The sequence below is a fragment of the Eucalyptus grandis genome, chromosome 11, assembly GCF_016545825.1.
Source record: "Eucalyptus grandis isolate ANBG69807.140 chromosome 11, ASM1654582v1, whole genome shotgun sequence".
NCBI classification, from domain to species: Eukaryota; Viridiplantae; Streptophyta; class Magnoliopsida; order Myrtales; family Myrtaceae; genus Eucalyptus; species Eucalyptus grandis.
This window is the reverse complement of record NC_052622.1, coordinates 12,173,521-12,187,833: the sequence shown is the minus strand read 5'-3', so window position 1 is coordinate 12,187,833 and position 14,313 is coordinate 12,173,521.

Genomic DNA, 14,313 nt, shown 5'->3' with positions numbered 1-14,313 from the left:
CTCCTTGCATCCGTCTCTGTTGTTCTTCTAGCACCTCGGTTCTTTTCCGTTCCTAAAATTATATACCGGAGACCTCTGGTTAGATGCACAACCTTACTCGGTTTGCACTATGTTTGCACTAAGCAAACAGTCTGTCTAACGAGGAGAAAGGAATTTTCCAATGCAGCCCTGTCCTCTTCAGTCAACGTTCCCTTGAGTTTCATCACCCCGCCCTCGAAAATGATCCAGCCCCTCTTCGACTCCATCATCTCAATGGTTCCGGCTATATGGATCCTTCATCTAAACATCAAAACCATAGGAATTGTAACTTAGTAACCACTCAATTGAAAGCGAAGCCGAAACAAGATTTCTATAGAAAAGTTATTAGTCGGCAGTCGAGCACACCTTCTTGTATATAGGACCGAGGACACTAGCGGTTCGGATTATCAACGACATCCACAGACGTTGAAGATGCTTGCGCAAAATTTTCTCATGAAATTCTTTCTTGAAAGCCTATATTTCATTCAGTCAAAGTATAATTACCTTTGCCTTGTCTATGTGGATGCAATTGAAGATAACTTCCCAAAACTCCATGACCTTATAGCTGTGCCGGTATGCAATTGAGTCTCAACACCAGCATACCAGCATGTATTCTCGGTTGGTCTTCTTATGCGGATAATCCCCACATCTCGCTTGGATGCTAGAGTACGTATCCCCTTCTTCCGCAAGCAACTCAAACCAGAGGCTCCTCCCCACACCCTCTCGGCTCGATAAAGTGCATCCTTTTTCTTGGCTTCGCCAGCTCCCAAAGTGCGTGCTCGGTAAGATAAAGAGATAAGAATCTGCAGACCCAGAAGTTCAACTTTTCCTATGCTAGTCTGAATAATTCACCCTTTTAGACACTACTTTCAGGTAACATCCTCGCACGCTCAAAGACCAAAAGACCATGTTAAGCGTCAAATGATCTCTTAGAGCTCATGTAGCAATTCCATGACTAGCATAGATACCAAAATCAAGGATGCTGAGAAGTGAGCCATATAATGACGATTAGAGACTAAATGAAAGATCTCTAGACCATTCGCATGAAAATATAAAATATAAAAAAAAGCATATTAGCTTCCAGTACTCAACATATGTCAGTGTCTCTGTGTCCAAATAGAGATGCATTTTGATGTCACCGTGAAGCTCTTCCATTTCTTTTGCTGTTAAGCCCTGAATCAAATGCAGTGGCCTAGACAGCTAAGCTACCATAATAATAAGCCTCTCCAAATTTAACTTATCAAAAAATTATGTTGAATACTTCCCATTATATACATTTCTTTGGAGATAACTACAGGGATATTTATACACCATAGTTTTAACAATAAATGCACTTCATGGCCAATTAAAGCACGTCAGTATGGTCAACGGTTTATGCCACCTATCGACCACCGGGAAGTCGAGTAACAAACTGCTGAATCAAATCCCAAAGTGAAAAAGATGCACTCCAAAGCAGCTTAATTGTCGATTGAAATAAAATAAAATATTTGGAGGTTATTTGAGGAACTTTTATCCACACTTCTTTTGTGGCTTAGGACTTTCAACCCAACAAGTTGTTTAGCACCAAAGCCACATAAAGAGAAGCTAGGGCCAGAAGCAGCCCCTATTCCCAAGCTTGTGATGAGAGACTTGACTTCCAAGCGGATGCCAAATTACCCCATAAATTGCAAGATATGTTTTTTTTATATATATATTTATTATATCTTCCTTTTTGTCGTGTCTTAGGAAATGCAACAATCTCAAAAGTTTCAGCTCCTAATTCCTCAATCCAATGAAAGTCAAAGTGAGGGAAAAGAGGAGGATGGGAAATAGGCTTAAGGCTAAAATTCAATTTAGAAAGTAGCAGCAGCCAAGTCAAAGGCAGCTCAAACAAGCTCTTCTCAATTCAAATCCAAGTAAAAATTAAACACGATCTTCCAGCAAAGTGAAAAATCTATCCATCCAATCTTCCATATAAAAGAGATGCTGCCATTAGATGCTAATGAAGAAACTTTATACGATGATAGGAAATAAAACCATGTAAAATATATTCGGTTACTATAAGAGGAAAAGGTACATCGGAATAACATGGACTGTCGGACACTACATGTTGAAAGATCATGGATGACAAAGAGTATGCTGGATTATCCTTAAAGGAGAATCCATCCCCGACATTTCCAGGTCAGCCACGAGGATGGTATAAAAATAGGAAAACGGCCATGGGACAAGTATACATAGCCCTACACATAGCAGATTGATTAAGAGGAAAGACAAGAACTTCTCATTCATGGAACAAAATAAAAATCTCAAGCAAAATCTAGAGATCGCATCATTGGAACGAGTCCATGCTTCTGTCAACTAAATGACATTATGCTTTTGAGTCCTCCAAATTCACCGCATCAAACAATTTTAATCTCAATTCTGATGCCTAAGTCCATTTGATCTTCGAGTGTCAAATTTGTCCACAAAAGATAATTCACCGATTAAAGCAACCGAGCAAAATAAATTTGGCTTAACGAAGGTAAACAGACTGGAAATTTCATGACAAGATATACCCACCGGTTCCTCATGCACAACGCAAAGAAGACAAAAAAAAAAAACTTGACAAAAGGACCTCGAAGAACCGCAATACGCCGGGCTAGGGTTACGCCGGCATCAAATCATGCAGTCACTGGCAATCACTACAGCGACGATCTCGCAACAGACAAAGAAGCTGAGGAAACATGGATGGACACGACGGGGTTCGGCGAAATCTACCCGCCGGACGTGGTTGAGCGCGATGCCGGTCTTTGGAGAGCGCGTTCGGATCGAGCTAGGGATCCGATTGGTGTCACGTCACCGTAGGTGGGATGGAGACAAAATCTTGGGAAATGATAGCAGCTGAAGAGGTGATGCACCGCTTAAAGCGGACGTTTTGCCTTGCACTGCAAGAAAATCTCTCTCTCTTTTCTCACGGTCACGGCAAAGCTGAAAAGATGAATGCACTGCAAAAGCCGGGCATCTTCCCAACGCACCCCGATGCACTGCAAGAATCGTCCCTTTTATCCGCAACGCTTTTTATCCACAACCCAGCATCGGGAAGGTCCCGGATTGGCTCCGGCTCTCCTTCTCTCGCTAAAGTTTTTAAGTGAGTCCACCTGCCTCGAATTCAAGAAATGCCGAAAGAAAGCCTTCTCTTTCATCCTCACTGATGGTCTCCTTCCGGCGTAGAGAAATTTTGGGGAATGAGGACGTGGGAAAAAAAAAAATAGCTAAAAGTAATTTTCATTTAAATAATGATAAATTTTAATTATTAAGTTTTGCCTTGTTCCGCTTGTCTAGCCACCACTTGTCTTACTAATAGCGACCTCTTGTCTTACTAAAGTTTCAATTTTTCCCAAAATTAGCAATCCACATCTTGTTGAGATTTAGCTTAGGTCTGTTTTATATTGTGTTGAGATTTACTTAACTAACCGGCATCAGGAAATCAAAATTTCAGATAAGGAGGCTCTATGCCTTGTGGACCTATGGGCTTGGCTACCCTCTATGGGCTGCAGTATTGGAAGGTTGGTAGTAGGACTCCACATGTACTTACCGCATTTACTTACCGCTATTGAATTTAAATAAAATAAAATAAAAAGATTCCGTAAATGAGGCGATTCCTCCACTAGGTGAGAATTAAATCTTGAATAGAATATTCTATGTCTTTGCTCATAATAAGTTTCTCAGAAAAAAGAAAAAAGAAAGTTAATGAAACTTTGAATAATTCAAAAAAGATAATATGATCCAAGCTTGAAATCTTTGAAATAAAGGATGAAGAAGCTACGGTCTATTTAAGATGAAAAACTAAAGGTTGAGTTTAAGAAATCCCGATACTGTACTACTTAGAAATAGAACATTGGTCATGGGCATGGGCATGGGCATGGACATTTAGTCTCCATGTTAGAAATTGATTCAAGGGTTAAGGAAGCAATTCATATTATTAGTTGGAATGAACCTTACATCGTTTGTGACAATTTAATTTGTTTTAATACTAAACTTTGCCCTTCTTTGCCTTTCCTATTTTATTTTGTTTGAATAGCTAGAGATGTTTATTTTGATCATCATACTTGTCTTATTTTTAAAAAGACCAAAATATATTTAATTTTTTTAGCATTTATATATTTGATTTTTTAGCATTATTTTGGCATTTAAATAAATAATAAGGAGGGAAAAATCCCCTGGGCTCTGGTTGCCGGTAGCATTTTCCTAAGTTTTGAATTAATTTTTTGGGTAAATATAAACCTGCCCATGCCCATTCCCATGCCCCGCCCAGGGATTGATTAACAAGAGGGAAAAACAACAAACTAATAACTAAGAGTAGACCGTTTCAATCTTAAATAAATCTTAAATAAATAGACCATATCAATCTTAAATAGACCAAGGTTTTAGATCAGTTGGTAACTTATCATTGTTTGATTAATCTTATTAATCTAGTGTTGAATAATCTTGTAAGTAGGCCATTATACTCCTCTCTCTCTCTCTCTCCCTAATTTTTTGGGTAAATTTTGCAAGGCAGCTCTCCTTCTTCTTTGCTATGTAATTACCTAATTGCTATCTAATTATACGTAGGCGACAAAAAGGAGCTATCTCCTACTGTCCCCCTCTCCCTACGCGCCTCTCTCTGCCTCACTCTCTCTCTCCTAGTTGCCGAGAGTATCTCTCCGTGCTCGTACCAGTAGGAGCCTCACCAGACTCTGTCCCTCTTGTCCCTCCTGTGTCCCTCCATCTCTGCGCGCCTCTCTCTCTCTCTCTACTTCACCTCACTCTCTCTCTCCTAACCGAGAGGGAGTATCTCTCTGTGCTCGTACGAGCAGGAGCCATCACCAGCCCTCACCAGAGTGTCCCTCCCTTGACCCTCACCACATTGTAGTGTGGTCCCTCCCTCTGTGGCCTCGAGCGAGCACTTGAGAGCACCAGCCCTGCCCTCACCAGACTGTCCCTCCCTCTATGGCCTCTCTCTCTCTCTCTCTCTCTCTCTCTCTCTCTCTTTTTCCCTTTCTTCCTTTTTCTTCTTTCTTGCTCAGCCGGAGTCTGCCAGAGCCAGAGCCTCTAATCGGGCAAGCAAGCCTCTCATCGGGTCGGGTACGAGCTAAAAAATTATAGATATTTTAAAAAAAGAAAAAAATTAATTTTATAAAAAAATGAGTTTGTTTTTGGTTTTGAAAACCTTTTCTTAAAAAATCTTTTCAAAATCAAACTATTACCTACAAACTATTTTTTTACTCATTTTAATAATATATTTAATTTTTAATTATTTTTAATTATTTTTATTTAAAAAAGAAGAAAAAATAAGAAAATTAATAATGGATTTATAAAAAAAATAATCCGATTTTAAAAAATAAATTAAATTAGATTATAAACTCTCCTCTCACTTTTCAACCTTTCTTCTTTTCTTTCTCTTTTCTTTTATGTTCTTTTCTTTCTCTCTCTCTCTCTCTCTTTTTCTTTTTCTTCCTCTCTCTCCTGGGCATGGGCATTGGAATGGGAATGGGCGTGGGAGACCAAACAATTAATTCAAAAGAGTTACTCCCTTTTTTTTGTTCTTGTTTACTTCTCTCCCTAATTAGTTATTTTAGTTATTCTATCTTTTTATTTGATGAATTTATTTTACTTCTCTCTAATTAATTTTTTTGGTAAATTTAAGGAGATGCCCCCAATGTTCTAAGTAGAGCCTTCCAATAAAACTCAAGTAAAGTAAAGATTTATTTTGATTAAACAATAGACCAAACTAAAGGTTTTTCATCCTTTTTTCATCCTTTGCATTATTCATAATTTGTATGGTTAACTTTTTATTTTTTATTTTGAGGAACTTATTCTCCCGAGGGTTAGTTGAGGGTTAGCTATGTGGGGCTTGCTCGTTGGTCAAGGTAAGTTACATAGACCATTGCCATTATGAAAATCCTATAATTATTTTTGTTTTGTTTGAAGAATTTATTTGATTTTGATCGAATTATATGCATAGTTTTATTAAGTGTAAGTAAAGAAGAGTAATGGTCTTTATTTTGATTACTTCTCTCCCTAATTACTTTTTTATTTTTTTTATTTGATGAATTTATTTTTCTCTCCCAATTAATATTTTATTTTATTTTTTATTTGATTATTTGATGAATTTATTTTGATTAATAAGTCAACAAATGTAAACCCAAAGTAAAGGGGACTAAACATAACATTAAACTCAAGTTTTCTAGTTTGTTTGTTTAGAATGGATAGATTTATTTTGATTAAAGAAGAGGGAAAAACAAACTAAACTAAGAGACTAGACTAAATAAACCATTTCATCTTAAATAGACCATAGATCACCATCATTATCTCGTTTGGATTATTAAAGATCATTAAATTTTTTTTTTTGGAACTTATCATGAATCCACTTATTTCTCCCATAATTATTTTGTTTTGTTTCAATAATTATGATAGTTTCTCTTTATTTTTATTTTAATTAATCTGGTTTTTTTCTCTCCCTAATTTGATTATTTTATTTTTTTAATTGATGATTTTTATTATTAATAAGTAGACCAAAAGTAAACCAAACTAAACTATTTTGAATTAATTTTTTTGGATAAATTTAAGGAGACTAAACATGCCATGCCCAAATAAAACTCAAGTTTTTTTTTTCTAAGTAAAGAGATTTATTTTGATTAAAACTAAACTAAGAGACTAAACTAAATACACCAACCGTTTTCATCCTTTTTCAAGCTTGGATCATCATTATCTTTGCATTATTCAAGTATCATTAACTTTTTTTTTTTGAGGAAGAATCAACTTATTTCTCCCTGGTTACTTAAGTGTAGAGTAGGGATTTTTCCATAATTATTTTGTTTTGCATAGTTTTTGTTAGTAAAGAATAGTAATGCTTAGTGTTCATAGTTTCTCTTCTTCTTTTTTTATTACTTCTCTCCCTAATTATTTATTTTATTTTTTTTTGATGAATTTATTTTACTTCTCCTAATTAATTATTTTATTTTTTATTTGAATTAATTTTGATTAATAAGTGAACAAAAGTAAACCAAAAGTAAAGGGGACTAAGGCTGCGAAAATTCAAAGGATTTGCAAAAGCCCTAAGGAGAAAAATAAAGTCCCCGATTAATATTAGTTTTTTTATATTTTTTTGTTTAAAATTGAAAAAAATAATGTATGCAAATTTGTAAATATAAATTTTGACAATAATACTAAAAAAATCAAATACATATATAATTTTTTAAATTATTTTTTTTTTTTTTCTTAAAATTGAAAAAAAATATGTATGCAACTTTTAATATAAATATAAATTTTGACAATGCTAAAAAAATCAAATATATATATATATATATAATTTAAAAATACGATTTTTAATTTTAATTTTTAAATTAAAAAAATAAGGTATGCAAATTTTTAAATATAAATTTAAAATAAATGCTAAAAATCAAATGCATACATATATATAATTTTAAAAAAAAAAAGGCTAAAGCCCGATTTTTTTTAATTTTTATTTGTTTAAAATTGAAAACAAATGCAACTTTTTTTAAATATAAAATTTGATCAAATACATACATACATATATATATATATATATATATATATATATATTCTTAAAATCAAATGTATATTCTAAAAAAATCATATATGTAAATATTTTTTTAAAGAGACCAAAATATATTTAATTTTTTTTTAGCATTTACATATATTTAATTTTTTAACATTATTTTGGCATTTAAATAAATAATAAGGAGGGAAAAATCAAAGTTATTCCCTAGGCTCTACTTCAAAATGGTTGGTTGCGGGTAGCATTTTCCCAAGTTCAGCATACTTACCAAACAAAGGCACCACCACCAAAGGCCCCTAAAGAGTAAATTATTTTGAATTAATTTTTTGGGTAAATATAAACATGCCATGCCCACTCCTTGCCCTGCCGTGGTGCCCAATTTTAAGATGGGCCTAATGTTTAAAGTGGATTGATTAAACCGAAAAACAAACAAAACTAAGAGCACACTAAAAATAGACAATTTCAAGCTTCCATAGGTTTTCAAGCTTCCATTATTGGATTATTAAAGATTAGTAAAAAAAAAAATTGGTAACTTATCATTCATAGTTTCTCTTTATTTGATTAGATTAATCTATTGTTTGATTAATCTAGTGTTGATTAATCTTGTTCTCTCCCTAATTAATTATTTAATTTTACTTCTCTCCCTAATTAATTATTTAATTTTTTTATATGATGAATTTATTTTGATTAATAAGGGGAGGAAAGTAAGAAAGTAAATGAGGGAAGAAGAAATAAACTATTTTAAATTAATTTTTTTTTGGATAAATTTAAGGAGAGTAACCATGTCAATGTTGTAAGTGCCAAGGATTGGGATTTCCTTTTTGAAAAAAAAATTATTTTGATTAAACAAGTAAAGGGAAAAAGTAAAAGGAAAAAGAAGAGCTTGGGATCATTTATTTTGATCATCATTATCTTATTTATCTTATTTGGATTATTAAAAAAAAATTGTATGAGCTGGAGGGTTAGTTCATGGTTCATGGTGAGCTTTGGTGAGTTTTGGGATTGGGGGTAATGCCTAGTTAGTAAACTAATTTAATAGTTTCTCAATTTGCTATTGGTGGCTTGGAATTTGTTATAGCGTGTGGTGGCTTGGGGTGGGGATTTAAGCGGTGCGGCTAAATTAAGTGGGGTCACAACTGGACCAAAGTAAACCAAGGTGGTGAACCAAGAGGAAGAAGAAGAGGAAGAAGAAGAAGTTTGAATGATTTTTTTTTTTGTTGGTAAATTTAAGAAGTGCCAATGTGGAGTTATACCTAATTATACCTAATTGCTAGGGCCAGAGCAAAGCAAAAAAGCTTTCGAATAGTCCTACCACCATAACTATAACTACATGTCCTACTACATGTCTTGTCCTACCCCAGTGTGCGTCCCCCTCTCCCTCTCGCACCTCTCTCTGCCTCGCTCTCTCTCTCCTAGCCGCTCTCTCAGTATTCCATACCAGTACTAGCACACGACGATGCATCAAAATCAGTCTTTTTTTCCCTTTCTTCCTTTTTTTTCAGTCTTTTTTTCCTTTTTTTTCTTTCTTGCTTGGCGGAGGAGTCTGCCTATATGACTTAAAAAAATGATATTTTTAAAAAGAAAAATTAATTTTATAAGAAAAAGAGTTTGTTTTTGGTTTTTGGAAAAAAATTTCTTAAAAAATCTTTTCAAAATCAAAGTATTACCTACAAACAAATCTTTAATTATTTTTAATTATTTCTAAAAGAATTCGAAAGTTTAATTATTTTTATTTTTAAAAAAAAAAATAAGAAAATTAATAATGGATTTAGAAAAAAAGAATCCCATTTTAAAAAATTAAATTAGATTATAAATTCAGCCATGTCTCTTGCTTGCTCTCTCTCGCTCGAAATCCTCTTTCTCTTGCTCCTCTTGCTGAAGAAACTCCGTTGCTCATCCTCAGAAACTCTCTTCCTCTCTTTTGAGAATCCCCTAAAAAATGTCTTTCTTCTTCTGCATGACTGGGAGTATGACTCGGAGAATGACTCCCAGGGTGATCAGCCTCAGCCATCGCTTTCCTCCTCATCCTTCTTCTTCGATGCTCTCTCCCACATCTCTCACCTTTTCTCCCTTTCCTCCTCGACCTCATTTCACTCATCCTTCTTGGCTGCTCTCTCCCAAATCTCCCACCTTTCCTCGACCTCGTTTCACTCCTCCACCTCATTTGCTCAGTAAAGCTTATCCCCACACCCACATCAAATGGGGTACATCAAATGGGGGTGAAGCCATTTCATTAAATGGGGGTGAGGCCGGCCCACCATTCTACCCATTCTATAGTCGGAACCCTATATTTAACATCCAGATATCATTAATCACTGGGAAAGCAATCACTGGGTGTGGCATCCCAAAATTCATAATGATCTCTAGTTACATTAAAGTCTATGAATAGGTGATGGAAGTACCATCAAATTATTTTATGGCCATTTAATCCATAATTTGCAATAAGATTTATGGCCAAGCTTTTAATGGACAAGTATTTGATAGGAAAGAAAATCCTATCATTGGCCATGTGTTTTATAAATTGGAATTTATGGAATTATGATTTCAAGATTTTGGCCATGTGGAATTTAGTAATTAAATTCTTAAAAGAAATAATTAAAGATGAATAATTGAAAGGAAATTGTGGGTTTAATTAGGTTGGGCCTTAGGCCCAAGAGTATGGATTTTGGAGGGCCAAATGGTCGGCCCATTGGAGCCAAGGAGGGGCTGTCGACCAGCCCATTTGCTGGCCCAAGGTTGGCCCAAGAAGAGGGCCCATTAACCTTGCATGTCCTCCAACACTTGTCCTCTCCTTATTGCCACTTGTTCTCCTCATGAGAACACTTGTCCCCCATGCAAAAAGAGAATACATGCAATATATAAGCATCCAAAAAGAGAGAGAGAGAGGGAGAGAGAGAGAGTGGCTTGTTCGGCCAAAGGGAGAGAGAGGAGGTTGCGAGAGAGAGGGAGTGGCGAGAGAGAAGGAGCTCGCCCGTCGCCGCCCGCACGCCATTCGTCCGTCGCCGGTGTGCCGTCCGTGTGGTCGTGTTTGCTCAGTCTTAGAGGCAAGTTGGGGTCCTTTGCTGCTCTTGCATGTGTGCCTTGCATGTATGATTTGTTTGTGGTAGGTTTCGGATCATAGGGAAGGCAAAAATCGGAGCTAGAATGTGGCTGTTCTTGACTTTGCATGCTGATTTCGTGAGATCCGCCTGAACCAGAATCTTGTGAGGGCTTTCATGCATGTTTCAAGTTGGATTTCGACTTCTATCTCTTCATGAACGTTGTAGCTAACATCTTGTACTACAACATACTAAAATTTCGTGGAAAATGATGAAGATTTGAGGGGTCAAACTCTCATCTTACAGAGATGTCAGATCTGGAATGTTTTCGCATGAATCCGTTCGAGTCAGAATGTTGTGAGAGCTTGAATGCATGTTTAGAGTCCGATTTTGGCTTTGGTTTCTCATGAAAGTTGTATCTAACATATTAAACTATAACATACTGAAATTTCGTGGAAAATGATGGAGATTTGAGGGGTCAAAGTCTTGTTCTACGGAGACCTCAGATCTGGAGAGTTTTTACTGACATCTTGCTGGATTCGTGGTTGCATGTTGGGTTTTGTTGAGAATATCACTTCGGTTTCTTCATGAAAGTTTTAGGAGACATCTTAAACTACAACATACTCAAATTTTAGGTGAAATGAACAAGTATAGCCTAGTAAATCGACTAGATCTTGAAGACGGTGATTCTGGAGATGTATTATAGGACACCCGAGACTTCATGGACCTAAATGACGACTATAATCTGGATATTTGACTTGGATATCTTCACGAAACTTGTATAGAACATCTTGATGTATAACATATCCAAATTTCAGAGGAAATGAAGAAGAATAGGTAGGTGAAATCTCAGTATTTCGGAGAAGCATACACTGGACGATGCGGTAATGGATCCAGAAGCTTCCTGTGACTGTAGAAAATAATCTAGAAAGAATCTGGCTTGAAAGTCTTCATGAAAGATGTGCGAAAATGTCTTGGCTATAACTCGGTAAAATTTCGTAATTTTTGGAGGCCGTATGGATATTTTAATCGAATTTCTTCGGAAACCGTGCATTCTGGTTTCATCCGAAAATTATATGAGGTTTTGTGAAAATTGGGAAATTGTGTGAAATGCTATTTGGCCATGTATTTTGTATGAAGTTATCATCCTATTGGCTTGTTTAATATTTGTTGTAATTTTTATAATTTTGGGAATTTGTTGATATTAAATTTAATATTTATGGAAATGACAAAAGTTGGAATTTAAATAAATGAAAAAGGGCATGAAAAATGGATTATTTTATTGGCCATAAATTCCATTAATTTTATTTCATAAATAATTATACCATGTTGCATGTATGATGAGGTCTTGATGTATGCATGACATTGAATTGAGATGCATGTGTGAATTCTATGCCAAGTATGACTTGTTTGATGCCACGTCATATGCCATACTAAATTAAGACCGAAATTGGTGAACATGGATAATGGTAAAATGAGGAGATGGTTGTGGTGGATGATGATGCTCGGTGGCCTAGTGGCGTGATTCCGGAGATTCCCCGGGAGTGTCGGGATGCTCGGTGGTATACGGTACGTAATTCCAGGGGAGGCCTGGTGGTATGTCGGTACATAATTCCGGAAACCTTGTCGGAGGTCTTTGCCCGAAAGGAATGCCTCGCGATGCCAGGATTGGGGTGCGGGATGCCCGGCCAGGGAGTGTAAATGCCGGAAGCCTTGTCGGAGGTCTTTGCCCGAAAGGAATGCCTCGTGATGCTAATTGAGATGCGAGATGCCCAGAATGTGGGGGGTCGGATGCCCGGTGGCCTGGGAAGCTGAATGCCGGAAGCCTCGGAGGTCTTTGCCCAAGGGGATGATGAAATTGATGATTTGAGGAATGGGTGATGTGGTGATCAAATTGAAAGCTAAAAGTGGAAATTAACCCATGATATGATATGCATGATGATATGCATGGTGGTGATGATATGTGATGTGAAATAATGATGATCACCCATGATATGATATGCATGATGATATGCATGATGATGATATGTGATGTGAAATAATGATGATCACCCATGATATGATATGCATGATGATGATGATAATGATATGTGATGTGAAATAATGATGATCACCCATGATATGATATGCATGATGATGATGATAATGATATGTGATGTGAAATAATGATGATCACCCATAATAATGATACGCATGATGATATGCATGATGATGATGATATGTGATGTGAAATAATGATGATCACTCATGATATGATATGCATGATGATGATATGTGATGTGAAATAATGATGATCACCCATGGCATGATATGCATGATGATGATAATGATGATGATATATGATATGACATGATGACATGATGATAATAACATGTGTAATATGAGGATGATGACATGTGTGTGATATAATAATGTCATGATGACGATGATATGAGTATGACATGATGATACACATGTATGTGTTATGATTGTGGTGATGAGGCATGATAGTATATGCATGGCTTCAAGGTAAGTAATGCCTGCAATGCATGTATGACTTGTATGATGCATTGAGTGGTTATTGGATTCCTTTACCTGCTGAATGGTTGTACTCACCCCTTCTAGGGACCAACATTTCAGATTAGTAGATGGTTTGAGCGGTTGGATATGACCGCGAGGAGAAGGATAGCAAAGGAGGGAACCTTTGGACGCCGACACTGAATGATGGACCTTAAGCATGGGAAGAGATATCGGTCATCTTTTGAAGTATAGCCATGTATAGGAAACTATGGCATTTCGATGTACTGACTAAAGATGTCCATCTGCTTTATGTAAATAAAAGTGTACGGCTTTAACTTATATAAGATGTTTAGTAGGTGTGCATCATTTTCTAAATATAGGGAAGGGAGTTTGCTAGATGTGCTTCCGTATATAAATTGCGTAAGCGACCTATAAAGAAAAATGTGTAAACCCCCATGGTTGTATGGACCCGCTGCAATTGAAATGGTATCAGAGTGACATGTTATTAGGAAAGTAAATGGTAAGCAAATTGTGGCGACCCAAATCGGATCGGGGGCCGTCGAGGGGTGTCACACTGGGCGGAAAGGGAACGGGAATGGGATCACCCAGTGGTGCAATATCAATATGTTAGGAACAGTACACGACACTGAGGTAAGGCTACTTACTTGACATAGATTGATTTGAGACTAGCTAACATAATTTTTTTTTCAGACATCAAGGCAAGAGGTGAAAGAGATTATTGCTACTATGAAACCGAGCGGTGTATTTCTTGAGTTGGCAATGCCCGATGGAGTGAATATAATACAGATCCCTCTAGTGAATTTTATGTGGCTATCCAAGAGGCCAAAAAGTGTGGAGCAGACGTTATATACGGAGATATGAATGAAAAAGTAATAAAACTTGCTTTGGCCCCTGTTATTAAATAGAATGATTCTGTGACATTTTCTTCACATTTTCTTCTTTCAGCGTTTCACCAAACTTTTATTGGAGGTCATGCCATGCGAAGAGATCCAAAAGTTGAGTGAGTTGAGTAACGTGAAGGTGTTAACGCCCTAGGAGAAAGCTCATCTTATCTTTAACAATTTTGAGTTAATGTTTGACAATCTTGACCTATTTCCCGTATCTGTGACAAAGGTCGTACGCGGGGCAAGAGACAAGTGAGTTTTTTTCCTTTTTTCCTATTATTCGCTTATTATGGTTGAAAATCTAACTTGTTCTTAAAAATCTCTCAAATTGATA